Genomic DNA, 13,320 nt, shown 5'->3' with positions numbered 1-13,320 from the left:
CCTAAAGCACACTCTTTCCCTTCCCCCTCCCTTGCCTGGGGCTAAGTGGACAAGAAATGCGGCACAGAACTCTGAGAGAGCTCAAGGCAAAAAGGGTGTCAGGACCTGGCAGGTGGAGAGAATTGAAGTCACACAGCAGATATCAAGAGTGAGTGTGGAGAAAGCAGGGTCATGGGTCAAAGATGCATGAGTTGCTGAGTGGGGAGAAGAAGTTCCAGAAGTGTCAGAAAAGAAACAATCCAATAAAGTAGGAGTAATGTTGTATTTAATAATACACTCTGGGCCAGGTGCGGTGGCTCACTCCTGTAATCCCAGCACTTTGGAAGGCCGAGGCAGGTGGATCACTTGAGTTCAGGAGTTTGAGACCAGCCTGGCCAACACGGTGAAACCCTGTCTCTATTAAAAATACAAAAATTATCTGGGTGTGGTGATGGGTGCCTGTAATCCCAGCTGTTCAGGAGGCTGAGGGAGGAGAATCGCTTGAACCTGGGAGGGAGAGGTTGCAGTAAGCCAAGATTGTGCCACTGCACTCCAGCCTGGGCAAGAGAGCAAGACTCTGCCTAAAAAAAAGAAAAATAATACACTCTGATTCATGTCAACAGTGTTCTCCTAACTCTAATTAGTAATGGGTGAAAAGAAACTGCACCCAAAGCGCTCATCTCTAAAATCACTTTAATGTAGATTAAATTTATATATGATTAAATATCTTATTTATATTAATTAGAGATATATGTATAAAATTCAGACATAATCCTCAAATTTTATTTCCACTTCTAATTCCAATTCTTCTGCATTACTATTTTTTTTTTAGCAAAAATAGAATAATAACTCGTCAATACTTCTCTTGTTCTTCTATGACTTGGATGAGGATAGAGACTGCAGCAAAATGGTCACCATCCGAATCAACTTGCGGACAACAAAGAAGCTAGGATTACAAATTGTGGCAATTCAAATATGGAATAACAGGTTCCTGAAGTATGATTATTCATTATCTTTCCAAGGAGGCTCCAGGTTCAGAGTAGTTGCATTTAAACTCTGGTTCCAACACTTGCAAACAAGTCCTTGGAACTTGGGGAAGTTAACCTTGCTCAGCTGTACTTTTCTCATCCTTAAGACAGAGATAATAACAGGACCTACCTCATACACCGATGTTGTGAAGAATGACATAATACATGTGAAGCGCATACATGGCACATATTAAACTCTGGATAAATATGAACCATTACTGTAACACATACAGGTGATTAAATAAGGACTGGCTACCATGATGTTCTCAGATGCTCAAGCGAAAGATGTGGGGGGCATCTTTAACCCTACCTTTCCTCTCATCACCACAGCAAATCTGTGACAAAGTCCTGTCTTTCTTAATTTTAAAATAAATCCTAAATCCATACTCTTCTCTCCACCTCCACTGTAACTGCTGGTACCCAGGGCACCATCATCCCTTCTGGCCGATGACATCAGCCTCTCACAGGTCCCAGCTTCCAATCTCCTTCCTCTCTAGTCCACTCTCCAAACTGCAGCCAGAGCTGACTTATAAAGCTACAAATACTATCAAGTGGGGGCACTTGTGAACTGTCTTCTATTTCTCTTTGTTTTTAGAATAAAACCAAACTCAGTCCCATGACATTCAGGGTCTGTCTTAATTTGACTCCTGTCTCCCTTACTCACTTCATCTTATTCCACTTTCCTCCTTGCTTGCTTATGTTCAGCCACAATGACCACATTTTAGTTCCTTATCAACATCAACCCTTTCTCCAGGCATTCACTCTTCTCTCAGCCTGCACTGTTCTGTCTCCCATTCTCTCTTTTTATAATTTATTGATTTACTTATTAAAATTTTTTAATTTTTAATTTATTTTAAATTTTAAATGTTAAATTTTTTATTTTTAATTTTAAATATATAGTAGATAGATATATTTGTGGGGTACCTGAGATGTTTTCTCTTCCATCCTCTTAATGGCTGGCTTATTACTATTCTGCAGACCTCTGTTCGAACTCTGCCTTCTAGAGAAGGCTCTGTCTTTCCTGCCCAAGGGGGCCTCCTTTATTCATTGGTAATCTCATCAATTATTTCCTGGCTTATTTCCTCCATGGCTTTCATCACAACCTGCAATTATCATCTGTACTTTTTGTTGTCTGCGTCTATGAACAATGACATCAAACACAGTTGTGTGTGGTGTGCTCTCAACAAAGAGCTACCTGTTTCTATAGATGTTGTATACTAGATGTTAGGGAAATAAATTTTTAGCGAGACAATTTTTATACTCTCTCTAGGATGTCAAGGAGCTTAAGGTGTATTGGAAGCCCTGTAGAAGTGGAAGTGGCAACAACACTGTACAAAATGCTATCATGGAGCCAAGCACAAGCTGCTAACTTTGTCTGGTGTTGGGGGATCGGGGAAGGAAGGGTTCTAAGTGAAGTGTCATCTCGGGTAGGCTTCACTGAAGAATGACAAGGAATTATCTCAAGAAGTAGGGAGGAAAGGACATGCTCAAGCACTTCTCTGCCCCTAAAAATATCAAAGACACATTGACTCAGCAGAGCATGCCACACACAGAAATCATGAGCAGTCTCAAGGGAGTAAAGTGTGTCTGTTGGGAATAGGATAGGTGAGAATGGCACACTTGAGTGTGATGGCTCAGAGGCTGGATTCTGAAGTCAGACCACCTGATTGGAATTCCAGTTCTGTCACTTATTAGCTGTATGACTGCAAAAATTTACATGGCTCTGCGAAGCTCAATTTCCTTCTCTGCGAAACGGGATTTCTAATGGCACCTTCCTTAAAGGAATCCTGTAAGAATTAAATAAAATAAATATTTTGCACAGTATCTGACACATACTGAGTGCTGAAAAAATATGTATAAAAAAACAAGACTACCAGAAATCATATCACTCAAACACTTAATACTTTAACATGTTAGTGTTCCAGGCTTTAGAATAGGGAATATATAAATACATATTTTTGTGACCTAACAATGGGAAAGGATTTCTTAAATAAAATTGCAGAAGTGCAAAAAAAGAGACAGAAAATGGATGCATTGGATTGTATTAAAGATTTCTATTCAATTGAGGTTATCATAAGTAGACATATGGTAGAATGAGAGAAGATATTTGTCATTTCTAAATCTGAGAAGGGATTTTTTTATCTATAAAATAAAAGGAAGTCCTTCAAATCAACAAAAACCCAGCAAATTTGACAGAAAAATGGACAAGGGATATAACCAAAAAAAATAGGCAACAAAATCCCAAAGGCTAATGAGCACAATAATTGCTTAACTTAATTTTTATCAGGGAAAAACAAAGAAATAAACATTGAGATATCCATTTATATTCATTAGACTGACAAACTAGAAGCCAGAAAATGCTTAGTGTTGGCAAGCATACGGGATATAGAAAGTATAGACTGGGCTAGCCATCCTGGAGAGCAATCTGTCAGTAAATTAGAAATATACGTAGCAATTCCACTCCTCGGTATATATCCCAAATATATGCCCCAAAAGTGTTTTAGAAGATATATCTGTCACGATAAGTTCAGTTGTGTTGTGAGACAAAGAATCTCACAACCCAATCTCAATAGTTTGAAACAATACAAGTTAATTTCTTGTTCATACCATGTTCCATTGCACATTGGCAGAGGCCTCTCTGCTCATCCAGTCTCTTTAGAACTATGCTGGCAGAGCAGGCCCTTTTTGAACATGACTCATCCCTGTACCAGGGGGAAAAGCATGTACTTGTGGGGGTCCTCCATGAGCAACTAAATGCCCTAGCCCAGAAATGATATATGTTACTCTTTACACAATTCATTGGCCGAAACCAGGCACATGGTCCACCTGACAATAGGGGGTCAGAAATTACAATCCTACCATTTGCTGCCATAGAGTGCTACTCTCTCTGACCAGCACAAGGGACATATACAAGAATATCTACTAGAAGTATTGGGAGGTGGGAACATCAGCTTAGATGCATTCATATTAATACATTTGAATTTTTAAATCACAGTGTCGAATTAAATAAAAGAAATAAAATAAGATAAAATTTTTAATAAAGCAGATATTTTTACATAAATATTGTTTTATGTAAAATAGTATTTATGAACTATTTATATAAAATAATATTTATGTAAAAATACCTACACATTTTATACAATAGACATTTCCATGGCTCCACCCTCTGGGCCCAAGTTTCTACCCTAAGGGCCATACCTTCTTTTCTTTGAAGGGTAACACACATTTGCAGCTGAGTAGTTTCATCAGCCAGTTTCTTGCTTGTAGAATTTGGGGAGTAAAACAATCTTCCTCCATTCATCCTTTATTCCTTTTGATTCAAGCTGGCTGTGTTTATATAACTGATAATGTTGGTATAACATTCTCAAAAACCTGTGGGTCTCCTGTATATATCATAAAGTGCACACTATTAGACAAGAAGGTCTCCCACAGATCTTTCCTGGGTCACCCCATCTCCATTCTTCACTTCTGCAGAGATAGTTAAGAGGGATCATGAGCCACTCACGTAATCTCTTCAGCAAAATGTTGTCCAGCCACACCCTGGGCCTTCTCTCCAGAGCACACCTTCCTTACAGTGAATATACTAATTTTTCTGTCCTTTGCAGTCTGATAGGTTGAGAATTTCCAATATCATCCAGCCCTAGTCCCTCTTTATTTAACAGTTTTCCTGTCAGTTTATCTCTTCTCACATTTTACTACAAGAAGCAAGAAGACACCTGGCTTTACCATCAATATTTTTCTTGGAAATACCCTCAGCTAAATATCAAAGGATGTTGCTTCTAAGTTCTGCTTTCCATACAAAACTGTAGAACACAATTCAGCTAGACTTTCTGCCACTACATAGTAAGGATCCCCTTTCCCAGAGTTTACAAAATCATATGTCTCATTTCCTTCTAAGTCTGCACTAGCATCAGCTTTAACATTCATCTTTCTATTAACATCCTCTTTATGACAGTATATGTATTCTCTAGGATAATACAGGCTTTCTCTATCATGCTCCTCACTCCCTTATTAGTCCTCACCAGCAGCATCTTCAGCATCCATTTTTCTACCAACAGCCTGTTTACAACAGTCTAGGCTTTATCTGTCATGCCCCTCAAAATTCTTCCAGATTCTACCCATTATTGAATTCCAAAGCCACTTCCACATTTTTATGTATTACAGCAGCATTCACATTTTCATTACCAAGATCTGTATTTGTTTCCTGTGCTTTTAACAAATTACCAGAAACTTGGCGGCTTAAAGCAATAGAAATTTATTATCTCACAGTCCTGGAGGCCAGAAGTCCAGAAGCGGTTCCACTGCGTTGACATCAAGGTGTGGACAGGGCTGCATTCCTCTGGAGTGCCCAGGGGAAGGTCTGTTCCTGGCCTCTTCTAGCTTCTGGTGGCTGCTGGCATTCCTTGGTTTTTGGCTGCATCATTTAAATCTCTGCCTGCATGTTCACATTGCCTGGATTTCCTTTGGAGGGCCATTATTGGGTCTATCACAAACATTTATATGTATGCTCATATACTCTTTTATAATGTTAACATAGGAAATTATGCTACTCAACTTCTTAGTGTTGAACCACACTTATATTTTTAAAACTCTATATAATAATCACTTTATCCTTTTGATGTCTTTACAGTATTTCATTTTATGGAAATACCAGGCTTTATTTACGAAACTTTACTAATAAACATTACAGTTATTTTCAACCTTCCTGTATTATTTTATTATTGTAAAATTATTACAAATGTACACATAATCTTTGTGTATTTATCCAACTCCTTCATTGGAATATATTCCCTGGAGTGGAATTGCTCAGCAAAATATACACATTAAAATTTTTTTATTTACCTTACCAAATCACCCTCCAGAAAGTTTCCAACTTAAAACCTCATTTCTCGTCTCTCATCTAAGAGAGTTTGTCATTCCCTCTGCATCTTGCCCAGTTCAGAGTACTAACAATTTATTTTCATAAGAGGTAGGGCATATTACTTCAATGTTTTCTTTTGTATTGCTAATTAAACAGCTGTTTTATTTTTATCAGTAGTCCATTTATTCCTGCAATTATCAATCTTTTCTTTTTTTGCAAGAACTTCTATAGATGAAGATAGTAGCCTTTTATATTAAGATAATAATCTTTTTGTTTAGGTTTAAACTATATTTTAGTATTTTTTCATTTTTCACTCACCTCAACTCTGTTAATATTGCCTTTAGTTATATAAAGGTTTAAAAATTTTAGGAACTGGATTATGTAATGTTGTTTTAAGAAAATCCTTCTTTACTCCAGGAATGTCGGCCATTACTGTTAAATGTGACCTTACTCTCAATCACAGGATGGTGAGGTTTTAAGAGCATTTGAGTTTCACTGAGTTATTTTCCGGGTCAATTCTGGGCTGTCCTGATACTTTTATTTAATACCACCTAAATCTGCCTCTTGAATGCCAAGGTTTGGCAAACCATCTCAGTTGGCCAGCATAAAAATATTCTGCAGAGCCATCTTGATCAACCTCTTAAGTCAGATGAGTGTTTACCTTACCTATTGTTCATGTTTATTCTGGGTTTTTATAAAGTTGGGGCACTTATTTTTCCTTTCTGTTTTCTTCCACTGAAAGCTGAAATCACTGTGCTCTAGAAGCAAATAACTAAAATGAGAGAGGGAGCAGACACCTGAGGGACGTCACACAGGTCTAGTCTCAAAGTTATTTAGGGGTTGATGAGTATGAGAATCACAGCGTGGTGTGTCACAGCTGACATGTGGTGTCTGAACTACTTTTGTCAGTTTGTGTACTATTTTAATTCCAAGAATAAACAAAGAAAAAAAAACTTGCCTGATATTAAAACTTTGTTGGATATAAAGTCAACTTAGAGCCTGAATTCAGACACCAGTTCTAGACAATGAGAGGGTACTTTTTTTTCCCTCTCCTTAAGTAAAGAATTCTTTCAGGGTCAGCAAAAGTCCAGATGAAGTAAATGTTAAAAGATGTGTCTTCATAATAGTTTATTTTTCTGTCTGAATTCTTAATCAGGTCCATATTTAGATTGTTTGCATTCATCTTAATCACTTATCAGAACTGTTTCTTTCCCATATTAACTAATATCAAGGGATGGATGAGAGCTATCAATTAAATTTTGCTCATGCCTGCCTCTCTTGAGGACTAGTATGCTTTCCTTTAGAGCTGTAATCAATGCAGATCCCTTCAGGGTATCCACCCTTGCAACAGCTGTCATCCTAGCTTACCTCAATGAGGTCATCACAGGCACACCTAGTTTTTTAAATTTTTCCTCTATAATTAATTTCCTTGAGTCACTGAATACCTTTATCTACCTTCTGCCATAAACGTCTCATTTTCTCTAATATCCTTATTTGCAATAAGTCAACCAGAATTGAGCACAACATAGCTTTTCCTTTCAATGGTGCTGAAATAATTTCTTCTGACTCATGCTCTGCACACTGAGCAGTGACGGGACAGTCTGTGATTGTTTGTTTAAGCACTTGTATGTTAGATTATTTAAACTGCTTGTTTAATTGTACCTCACTGAGTGTTCTGCTCTCTGTTAAGCCTTGTTATCATTTGAGACTATTCACCAAATACTTCTCTCTTATTCTAAATGGTTCGAGGAAAATATTTACCTTATTTCCTCAATTTTAAGATGCACTACCCCACCCCCAACACACACATTTTTACATTTCTGCAACAAGAATATGTTCTAGAGTCATCGTGCATTTAATGTAGTGTTTCCTTTCAAAAAGAGTGTCTTAGAATGGCTTAGAAGCCTAGAGCTGTGGTAAGTCAAAGATACATAAAACTGTGTCATGTGTTCCAGCCACTAACGCATGATCTTAAGTCTTTTTTTGACTTTATTCCTCTGGTATCAAGGTGCTTTGGGGGAAAAAAGTACATTTGCATTTCATGAGTTTAGGCCTGAGCTTTTGTAATTTAGTACCATTGACTCTCTTTCCTCTTTGCTATTTCCTCCCATTGGATCATTATGGTATTATTATTAAAAAGGAAACTATTCCTGGAGACCCTCTCTGCTTTTGAGAACATCTCCCATCTCCCTTCCACTTAGACCACACACGACCTTTTTTATGCCTGGCCATTTGGCTTTAGTCTTAACTTCTTTGCCCTTGAGTCTATGGAGGAGTCTTACATGTTGCCCATTATATCAAAGCTTTGTGGAAGTCAAGGGTGGATTAGGTATAAACACAATTTTCTTTGTCTTGGCACTTCCTCATACATTTTCATAAAATGTTAACTGCTGAATTCCGTTAGCTCCAAAAAGAGAGTGGGTAGAATGCCAGTTTGAATGTTAAAGTTCTACGTTAAACTTCCAAAAATCTAAAGCCATCTTTATTATCTACAATCCTTAAAAAATTATCTAATCAAAATGTTTACTGGATGCAAACATTTTCAGTTAGCACATGGAAGTCTGAGAGATAGGTAGATGAAAAATAGGTGTGTTTGTATCTATAAAAGTATGTGAGTATTTTTGCTTAAAATCTAAATAATTATTAGTGTATTCATTTCTACATATACATAAATTGATGTGCAATTGTGGATTACATAAAATTGATCCATGTGATTGCATACATGTATAGAAACATGTAAACTTAGCCATACCTTTATAACCATACATAATTTATTTAATGAAGTGCAATAGAAACTAGGTTAAAATTTGAGCTCTGCCATTGTCTTACTTTGTGAAACTAAGTCACTTAAATGTTCTGACCCTCAGTTTTATCTTTGTAAAATAAGTATGAAACAATAATGGTGCCATACATACCACAGAGACCTATGGGGAGGATCATTCAAAAAACTTTTTTAACTATAAAATACTTTATAAATATTAATAATATTTAATGAGATATTATAAATACCTCAACTTACTCATAAAAAAATCCATATTCTTAAAATAATATATTTTTCAACAATTTAGTATTTCTTTTTTATTTACAGCTGATATGTAACACAAAATAATTGAAACTTTCTTTTTAAAATAAATTGGTTTAAAACATATTAAATATATATTAATCTATAATGTATAAATAATATATAATATATACATAAAATTTATCATATATATTTATTGTATTATATATAGTTGTACATGGTTTTAGAGACCATAAATATATAGTATAAATTTATAACAGATGTCAACTTATTTTCAGTGGTCTTATCTTCAGTAGTCTAGTTCAGAAAACCTATAAGAAAAGGAAAAACCTACTTTTAAAAGTTATGTTTATTTTCTAGCTGCTTAGGTTTAGCATATAAACCTATATAAATGTGATTTGTTAAAATAATGGCATAAGTTACATGTAAATTTAAGAAATGAAATAAGTCCTATGCAGATATCTATGGCCAAAGTTACACTGCATGATCAAATACTTGCAAAGACCTATCATAGCCTTGCAAAATTAATCTTAAGTTAAATATAGTCTGTGAGGCACTGCTGCACTGGAGTTTCTTGATGTCAAGGTCACCCTAGAAATGTCCCAGGAGAAGGCTCTGGGTATCACTGACTCAGACATTTAAAATCACCCCTTTTAACACTGTGCTTGCTGAGACTTGCAGGTATATTCTCTGTATTATAGCTTGTAAATATACAGAAGCTTTCTCATAGCAGCCATGCCTATGAGCATCTTCAATGACTTTATCTCAAAATCAACCAGGTAGAGTCAACTTGGATGAAATCTTTATTGTGAAGGCTCCATTCTCATGTGAAAAATACTTTTTTTGCAGGGGGTAGGGTAAAGAGCCTTCTAGTCTTTGTCAACTGCTTTCAGGTAGAATGACTAGACAGGGAAGATCAACATCCAGGGGTGAAGTACAATTAGGTTTACAGGCCCCCAAAAAGTATTACAAAGTAAACTGCTGGATTTTCTTTCACAGTTGCACATGTGTCTGTGCCCACCTCCGCTTTCCAGTCAAGCAGCGGAGTGTAATTCCCCTGTACTTGAATCTAGAGCAGCCTTGATAATTGGTTCTTTCTGGTGGTGTGCAGGAAATGCTACCCCCAAAATATGGCACCATGGCATACTAAGTAGTTTATGCTTAAGGACATTGACAAAATCTGCAGAAGCAGGAAGGTCTCTCTGACCTGCTCCTGTCCCCTCTCTTTTGAGCAGGTCATAGAAACTGAAATTCCCCTCACTCCTCCTTCCATAAAGCAGGACATAAAACATAGGAAGGTCATTCTCTGACCCTTTCTCCCCTGAAGACCTTCCTGTGGCAGGTGTCCTGACCTACACCTGGAGAAAAGAAATGTCACACAGAGAGGTCAAGAAGAGTCTGAATGAAAAAGGCTTTGCTAAAGTCTCACCCCACCTCGCCCAGTTTATTGTTATTAGATCACATCCTTTTGTCTTCTAATCATATTTCTACGTGATTGTCCACAGTTTTCCCTGGGTCTTTGGGTCTTCCTCTCTGGAGGCTCCTATGTAACATAAAACTTATAGTAAATATATCTGTATGCTTTTCTCTTGTTTGTCTGTTGTTATAGGGTTGTCAGCCATGACCCTTGCAATGGGTGAGAAAAGGAATTTTTTCTCCCCTACAGTTCATAGCCAATAGAATGTGTAAGAAGTGATACAGTGTGACAGGTCATAAAAGGTGACATGGCTTTGGCCTTGTTCACCAGGACACTAGCCTTTTGAGCCCTGAGCTGCCACTTAAGAAGTCCAAGTCTGGGCAAGGTGGTTCACGCCTGTAATCCCAGCACTTTGGGAGGCCGAGGTGAGCAGATCACGAGGTCAGGAGATCGAGACCATCCTGGCTAACATGGTGAAACCCTGTCTCTACTAAAAATACAAAAACTTAGCCGGGCATGGTGGAATGCGCCTGTAGTCCCAGCTACTAGGGAGGGTGAGGCAGGAGAATCACTTGATCCTGGGAGGCAGAGGTTGCAGTGAGCCAAGATCATGCCACTGTACTCCAGCCTGGGCGACAGAGTGAGACTCTGTCTCAAAAAAAAAAAAAAAAAAACTACAAAGACAAAAAGAAGTCCAAATATTCTGAGGTCGCCAAGCTGTGAGAAAGCCTCACCCACAAGGCAAAGCCACACACTCATGGACCTGGCAACAGCCCCAGCTATAGTTCCAGCTGACAACCAACATCACTGTCACACATAACTAAAAATGCCTCTAGGTGATTCCAGCCAATAGCCTTTGCATCTTCCCAGCTCAGGCTGCAGATGTCATGGAGCAGAGAGGCAAGCCAACCTCACTGTGCCCTGTCTGAGTTCCTGACCCAAAGAAATTATAAGCATAATCAAATGATTATTTCATGTCGCTAAGTTTTGGGATAGTTTATTTCACTGCAATAGTAATTGAAATACCTCCTAAGTAAAAAAAAACAAAAAACAAAACAAAAAAAACATCTTTCACTATCCCCTCACAACACCCTTCTGACACCAGATGTGTGGGGATTTCTCCCCACCAGCAAGCAATTGATCAGTTCTGCAGTGAACACCAGCTGGGTGTCCTCCATTTCAATTCTGACACTATCTACTTGGAGATAGCATCAGATCTTCTGGGTTGAGGGCTCAGTCTCCAAGACTGCCCCCTGCCCCAACACACTTTGAATGCCAATTACAAGCTCCAGGATATTTTATTTTACCTACGTGTTTGTGACCAACTGGTTATAAAACAGGGTTCTTTGGGCTTGATTAATTTGCTAGCATGGCTCACAGAACTCAGGGAAACACATTTACCGATTTATTATAAAGATTATTGCAAAAAATACTGATGGAGAGATGCATAGGGTGAGGCAAAGGGAAGCGGCCTGGAGCTTCCATTCCCTCTCCTGGCCCAACATCCTCCAGGAAACTCCACATGAGCTATCTGGAAGCTCATCCAAACTGTTTTTTTAGGTTTTTATAGAGGCTTTGTTACATAAGTATGATTGATTACGTCATTGGCCATTGGTGATCAACTTAACCTTCAACCTCTCTTCTCTTCCCAGAGTTGCCAGTATGGGCTGAAAGTTCCAACCCTCTAATCTGCCTTGGTCTTTCCAGTGACAGTCCTCATCCTGAAGCTGCCTAGGGGCTCCCAGCCATCATTAGCATACAAAAAGACATCAGCTAGAGAGTCTAAAAATTTTAGGGGTTGTATGTCAGGAAATGGGAGAAAGACCAAATATATATTTCACAATACATATCACACCTTCCTTTGACTCTAGTTTGGGCTCCTGACTTGCTTTGGTCAACAGAATGAGGAGAAAGTGGCAGTGTGCCAGTTCCGAACCTAGGGCTCAGGAAGACTTGCCTGTTTCTGTTTATGTGTCATGCTCTAGACGTCACAATGAGAACATGCTTAGACTAGCCTGCTAGAGAATGAGGGATGTGAACCATGCTTAAGTCATCCCAGTCATCCCAGTTGAGGACAGCCTAGATCAACCAACAACCAGCCAAAATTCAGACATGGAGTAGAGCCACCTAGCTAATGACTCCAGACAGAGAATAAATGAATGTGTGTTGTCCAGTGCTGCTAAGATTTTTGTGGATTTTTAATTAATTAATTACTTTTTAAAAATGCAGGTTCTTGCTCTGTTGCCAGGCCGGAGTGCAGTGGCACAATCATAGCTCACCGCAGCCTCTACCTCCTGGGCTCAAGCGACCCTCTGGTCTTGCCCTCCCAAAGTTCTGGGATTACAGGCTTGAGCCACAGTGCCTGGCCTTGTGGACGTGTTTTAAGCAGCATTACTGTGGCAGATGATAATCAATACACCATTTTAAAAATCCAGAGAAAACATTAATAACACACCCTCCCTTGGTCTCACAGTCCCCTTCAGCTACTGCCTTGTATGTCTGCTTTTCTTCACAACAAAACTTCTCAGGTTGATTACCTACTGACAGTTTCTACTCCCTCACCTCCCATTCTTTCTTCAGCCCTAATCACTCTGACTCCTGCTCCCACCACTACTCTGGAATTGCTCTCATCAAGGTCAGCAATGACTCTCATGGTGGCAAATCTGATGATCAAGTTGCTTTGTGATCTCACTGGGCTCTCTAGAAGCAGTCAACATATTTGATAACTCTGCTTGTCCCTTTTTTTCTTTTGGCTTCTGAAATACCTCCAGGTTTTCCTCCTATTTCATTGGTTATTCTTTTTTTTTTTTTTTTTTAGATGGAGTTTTGCTCGTGTTGCCTAGGGTGTAGCGCAATGGCGTGATCTTGGCTTACCACAGCCTCTGCCTCCCAGGTTCAAGAAATTCTCCTGCCTCAGCCCCCTGAGTAGCTAGGACTACAGGCATGCACCACCACGCCCAGCTAATTTTGTATTTTTAATAGAGATGGGGTTTTTCCATGTTGGTCAAGCTGG

The 13,320-nt window shown here is 38.5% G+C and overlaps 1 long non-coding RNA gene across 1 annotated transcript in view; it reads right to left on the bottom strand.

Moving 5' to 3' along the window:
• Nucleotides 1-9,128: 9,128 nt before the first annotated feature.
• The window catches only part of LOC112132120 (uncharacterized), a 37,193-nt gene continuing 33,001 nt past the window's right edge, over nt 9,129-13,320 (bottom strand). Inside the window, exon 7 of the long non-coding RNA XR_002913934.3 lies at nt 9,129-9,201. This is a non-coding gene — a long non-coding RNA (uncharacterized LOC112132120). The remainder of the gene's footprint in view (nt 9,202-13,320) is intronic.

This window comes from Pongo abelii, chromosome 12 (assembly GCF_028885655.2).
Source record: "Pongo abelii isolate AG06213 chromosome 12, NHGRI_mPonAbe1-v2.0_pri, whole genome shotgun sequence".
NCBI lineage: Eukaryota > Metazoa > Chordata > Mammalia > Primates > Hominidae > Pongo > Pongo abelii.
Note: the sequence above shows the minus strand (reverse complement) of the source record. Positions and strands in the feature narration are given on the sequence as shown.